The following is a 6,290-nucleotide window of genomic DNA, read 5'->3' as shown; positions in this document are numbered from 1 at the left end:
TCATATTAATAAACTGATTCCAGTGATGGATTTATTATTACATGCACCCAGAGTGAACTTTAGAGGTGCCCCCTGAAAAACCTACCAACTTCTGGTGTGTTTCCTGACTAGTCTTAGCCAGCCTGGCACCAACAGAGATGTTTCTGACCCTTAGGGGTGACAGCTTCTGCCCTCAGGCGGTCAGGAACAAAGCCTGTTCTGGCAAGGATGTTAACACACCCCTCCCAACAGGATTACCTACTAATCTGCATTCCCAGACAGGGGGCTTCAAAGAGCCCACTGCCCTTGAAATGCAGATCTGGCTTCCCTCAGTGTGAGGAAATACCGACCCCCAGGCTCAGGGCCCATTTGGCATCTGGACAAGTGGGAAAATTTGTAGTCAGAGAGGCATGTCCACCATCAGATCAGTGCCACCCTTAAGGTGGGCTACCTGGTGGGGACTTGAAATTTGAAAGTCTACCATCTTGGTGATGGCAAAACTAGTAATTCCGGGACAAGGTTATGCCCACTTCCGACAGGTAGTAGTAACATAGGGAGCTTAGTGAACCCAGGGGTAAATAGCCCATTGGCTACTACCCTACACTCCCCTAAATTCAGTATTTGAGGGAGCATCTGGTACCAGGAAATCAGACCCTGCTGATGTGAAAGAAGAAGAAGGACACCACAGAGACGGAAAAGCAAGAACTGAAGACAAGTGACTGACTCAGCGCCAACCCTGCCTAGCCTGCCTGCTGACTTCGACAACTGTGACAAAGACACCTCGTACTGCAGCTGTTGTGCCTCCAAAAGCCCAGGAGGACTGCCAGCCTTCACCCACAGAACCAGGAACTCCCGTGGAGTACCAAAGCTGCTCTCCTGCATCTTGCATGCTCCCAAGAAGAGCTGAACTGACCCAAGACCACCAAAACCTAACAGAACGACCACAACTGTGCCTCCAAGCCCTTGTTGAAGTGAGCCATCTGGGCCAGCATGGTCCCCAGACCCTCCAGAGGTGAAGCCCACCATGATATCACCAGCTGAGGACTTGCCGACAACACCTGCAGCCCTTTTGTGCAGTCCCCCTCTACCATGAGTGATCTAGAGACAAAGATCCGATGCCTCAGGACACCTCTGTACCCCGCCGCCCAGAACAGAGGAGAAGCGGACCAAGAGGATGTCTCTACGCTCCCCAGCCTTGTGAGACATGAGCCCATTTGTTGGTTCAGTCAGACTGGACCGCCAGTCCATGCCTGTAGCCTCTTTTTGCAGGCCCCCTCTACTGCGATTGCCTCTGGTAACAGAAAGCCAACACCTAAAGACACCTCTGCACCTGGCCGGGAGAGGACCAAGGCCACCCCTAACCCAGGAGGAGAGGACCAATGGTATCCTTACGTCCTTGAGCATCACAAGTCTTGAACACCCTTGCTGGCTCACCCAAACTGCCCCCCAGTCCATACCTTTAGCGTCTTTCTAACCAGACCGATTCCCATTGACTTCAATGGGGTACCCAACGCACAACTGCACCTCTGCACAAGGCTGCCCTAGTGCAGGCCAAGGTGACCTGTTGGCCTAGGACCCTGCCCCATACTCACCTTAAGTCTGCAAGATCAGTCCTGTAAGTCGTTGTTGAATACCTGTTTGCCGTATATGTTTTTCCTCCATAGGTTAACATTGCAGCTCCACAAAACTGCACTGTCAACATTTCAAAACTGTAATAATTTCTATTGCAGAATGTACTTATCTGATCCCATTGACTCTCATGCCTAAATATATATAAATATACCTGTTGTTTTTATAAATTGGTGTGGATCTCCTTCTTGAGTTGTGTGTATCATTTATTGACCTTGTGCCTACTGCAGATGTCTAACACTCCTCTCTGATCAGCCTCAGGCTACTCAACCACACTACCCCCTAAAGGAGCACCTTGGGATTGCTAGAGTAGGCCCAAGTCCTCTCAAACGGGAACCCTTGGACTCTTTGCACAGAATACCTAATTTTGGTATACTATATAAAGAGCCAGCTTCCTCGCTCATGCAATGTCATTCACCACCCACACTTAAGTAGATCAGCCTCTCCACTTTCTCAAAAAGTTTTAGCAATACATTTAGGATAAATAAACAGTTAACCATTAAGCAGCAACTTACTCTGCAGGTAGTTACATCAGGGCATATTGCAAACAGATTTGTGTAGTTATTTGAAAAGTGGGAGTTTAGGGCATGAGCTTATGCGCCCTTACCCTGCCAGAAACCTTAGGAAGTGAGGCTCTTAAGAAAAGTGTCACACAAGGTAAGTTTTTAGGTGAAGTGTACAAATTATATCCATCCCTTGATAACTGAAAGCTAAGGGCATATTGCTGGCACCATTCCTTCTGGTGTCTGTGCCGTCTGCCAGGACAACCATGCCAGTCCAGGACAGGACAAAAATTCCAGATCAGCTCCACACATCTGAGTAGGTACCCCCCAGTGTATCATGGACATTGGTTAGTTTTTTTCTAAACCCTTCAGTGAAAACACAGGTTTGGCATGCCATCATGGCATGGCTGGCATACTGTATTTTTCATTTCTTTCAAGAGGGTGTAGCCATTGTGGCCAGTAACGTCTTCATTCAGTGGGATGATCGTGGCTCTTGTGGTGAGGCCGGCCTCTATCAGCCCAACTGTATCGAAGCCTAAAGAATGCCCTAAATGTTCTTCATCTCCACTTTCACCCTGGTGAACAATAGTACACCTGGCAAGAAGCCACCAAAGTGTTACTGATAAACACACATGGTCTGACAGGCAAGAGATATGGCCTGGCAAATATTGGCCTTATTTAGAGTTTGGCGGGAGGCCTACTGTCCGCCATCTTGAGAGCTCTCCCCCTGCCTGGCGATGGTCTCTATGCCTCCAGAGGACTCTCCGGTATGGAAGCCACTCTAAAGGCGCCATTCCTTTGCTGGGCTGTGCCATGGTCAAAAAGCCGCCAAGCAATGTTTTTTTGTTTTTTAAAATCAAAAACTCCAAAAAAAACAGGGGCTTTTGGAGTGTGAGGATACAAAAGAGTAGGGTAAGGAAAAATAAATAAAAGGATAAGACAAATGAATGAAAAAGAAAGAACAGATGTAATGAGTAACAGAGTGACTAGAAAGGAAAAGAAGTAATATTATGACAGAGAGGGTTGGTTAGAGAGGAGAAGGAAGGTGATGCAAGTCATAAAGTAGAGAAGGCGATGTGGACGGCGTCAGTGGTAGATGGAGGAGGATGGAAGATGGAGTCTGAGGGAGTAGGATAAGGGATCAGGGGGATGGTGAACAACTTTGGTGATACGACTAGGGTGATTGGTAGGCATGTACTGAGAGGCGGGGGTGAACGGGGAGTAGAAGGAAAGCAGTAGGGCATGGTGATGGTGGAATATGAGGTTTGTGAAGGATGAGGATGATGAGAAAGGGAAGTGATAAATTGAGAGGAGAGTAGGAGGGGCTCAGAGGAGAGCAGAGAACAGAATGGGGAACTGAGTGATGGATGGCAAGTGTGATGGGAATAGGAGACACTAGTGGGAGAATAGAGAGAACAGGAAAGAGGAGGGCACGTGCCAGCCACAATCTAGAAAAGACAGTTCGGTTTTGATGAGCAGACAATCAAATCATCCCCTAAACTCCATCCTGGCCAAAGAACTTGCATTGAAAAATGTGTTGAGAAACTAGCCATCAAATCCAGCCCAGTTGTCAGCTACAGAAGCTGTGCTGTTGGCACAGTGGGCAGTTAAGGATTGAAATTGGCCCACATTTGATGTCTGGTCGGTTCTGCTCAGATTGCAAATGTGTACGCACTACCCACACCCTTAAAAAGAATCACAAGTCATTACTATTTTTTTAAAATACGTGTCATCTGCATGGTCATGAGCACATTCTTGGGCATATTTATGAGTCCCTTGTGCCGCTGGAGTGTCATTTTTTTGTGACACTCCAGCATTGCAGACTACAAAATCATATATGTGAGGCCACACAAAACCACTTTGCGTGACTTTGAATGGCCCCAAAGATATGGAGTAAGGCAAGGCAGCACAAATTTGTTGTGTTGCCTTACTCTGCGCTCAAGAGGCATTCCATGGGCGTTGCGGTGAGTGTTCCAACACAACCCCCATGGATTTTGACGCTTCCCCAGATTATAAAACCATGTAACCCTGGGCATGCACCAAAATATTACGCCTCCCGAGGTGAGGAGTAACAAAGAGAAATATTTTTATTTCTCCTTGTTTTTTCCTCTTTCCGTGTGTGTTGCTTTCTGCAGCACACATGGAAAGAGGAAAATGCCTCTCAGGATTGTTTTTGTGCAGTTAGACGCTTCCTTCCTGCACAAAAACAATCCTGTTGACAAAACAGGCGCCCTTGCACCATGGTGATTTGCTGCGCAGCCATACGCCACCTCCCCATAAATGAGGGCCTCTATATATAATAAACGCCCTTGTGCTTCCGCTGTTCAAAATGTGGAGAGCTGCCAGTGAGGAACAAGTACATCATAGCAAAACTGCAAGGTCCAATTGCACCCACCCCAGACATGCACAAGCACATATGCAGATGCAGCTTAAGATTCTATTACATGCACAAAATTGGTACCCAACATGCAGCAGTATCAAAGTAAAGGACTTCAAGAAGGGTCAGAAGGAGAGAGACAAGCTAGAGGTGGAAAGAGGGGATGGTGAAGCAGAGAGAAGTGAGGTATATAGGTGGAAGAATAAGGGAGAGGCAAAGAGAGGGAGGGCAGCGAAGAAGAGGGCAGTGAGGTGGAGAGCGAGAGGAAGGCTGCAAAGGCAGAGATTGAGAAGAGTGCGAGGCAGAGAGAAGGGTGAGGCGGAAGGCAGAAGGATGAGGTGGAGCTGGTGGGACAGGGAGAGGATGGCGAAGTGGAAAGAGAGAGGACAGCAAGGCAGAGAGAGAGAGAATGGCGAGTTAAGGAAAAGATGAGGGTGAAGCAGAGAGAGAGAAGGCTAAGGCAGGCAGTGAGGAGGATGAGGTACAGAGAGAGAAGGGTGAGGCAGAGAAAGAAGAGGGTGAAATGAAGACAAAACAGGGAGAAGTGAAAGGATGCAGAGGTTGACAGGAAGGCAGGTTGAGATGGAGAGAGGGTGAGGTGGAGAGAAAGGATGGTGTGGCAGAGAGAAAGCTGGGTGAGGCCGGGAGAAAGGAAGGTGAGGCAGAGGGAGCAGAAGAGATAAACTGCATAGTTACAAACCTCCAGAAATACAGAGCAATTCAAGCTAATAGGCATGACTCAGTCACTAGATTGAGTATGCAACTCACCCCTCTAAAAAGACCATTCAGCACACCCAGACACAACATACAGACACCTGGGAGATGCTAGTGAATGATGGCGAATGTGTGATGGGAGTAGCACATATACTAGTGGGATGCAAAAAAGGAGGGGACTTGGCATTCACAATCCAGTGGAGACAGTTTAACTTGAGGTATTTTCATCAAAGCCAGACTGGCCGTAACAGGCATCGGGTGTTTTCCTGGGAGGCCCTAAAGGTGGGATAGGGAGGGTGGTTTTGTACCAGTGCAGTAATTTTAAAAGCACCTCAGAGTTTCTTGTATATCCAACAGCTTTCAAGCAACAGTAACACTAAAATTGTCAAGATAACTCTGGTGAGAGATCGATTTTTGTCTACCAGCAGTTTTGACTCATTTAAGGTAGCGCAGTGGGTTAATATACCTGCTGCAAAGAATGTGTACTGTGTTGATTGCAAAACAGTATTTAATGTGCATTGATCAGAGGGTTACTGCTTTTCTCACAGAGGTCATTTTGTTACTGTGCAGTTCATAAGTTACAATCATAAGCTAGCTCAGTGAGCTACGAACTTCTATCAAAGAAGTGCGTGCAAACTGCGTGGTACAGGTTAGACTGTTATGTTTTTTCCCCAGTCTTTGATTATCCTAATTTTACTAAAAAGAGTTTATTCAGATAGAAATGAATTGTTATTTGTAAAATCAACCTCAACCATTGTGTTAAGTTCTGAATCCTGAGTTGATGCTTCCCCAGACCAAGCACTCTTAAACAGTACCCAGCAGTATGGATGACGTGAATCCTGCACCTTTCAGCCTCCTTCGTCCTATGTAACATTTTATATACACCGTTTATACACCTATGATTCCTTTTCTCTGAACGTGTGTGTGATATAAAGTGCTCCAACAGCCTACGCTGGTAAGAAAGACGCTATAAAGCTATAAAACAAATGAAATACATGTGAGAGAGCGGCAAGGGAGCAATGGAGGCAGGGTTAGAGGGTGATGGTGAGGGAATCGTTGAGGAGCCCCAATAAAGATTGCTGTATCCT

This window comes from Pleurodeles waltl, chromosome 4_2 (assembly GCF_031143425.1).
Source record: "Pleurodeles waltl isolate 20211129_DDA chromosome 4_2, aPleWal1.hap1.20221129, whole genome shotgun sequence".
Classification (NCBI taxonomy): Eukaryota; Metazoa; Chordata; class Amphibia; order Caudata; family Salamandridae; genus Pleurodeles; species Pleurodeles waltl.
The sequence above is the reverse complement of the archived record's forward strand: the minus strand, read 5'-3'. Positions refer to the sequence as shown.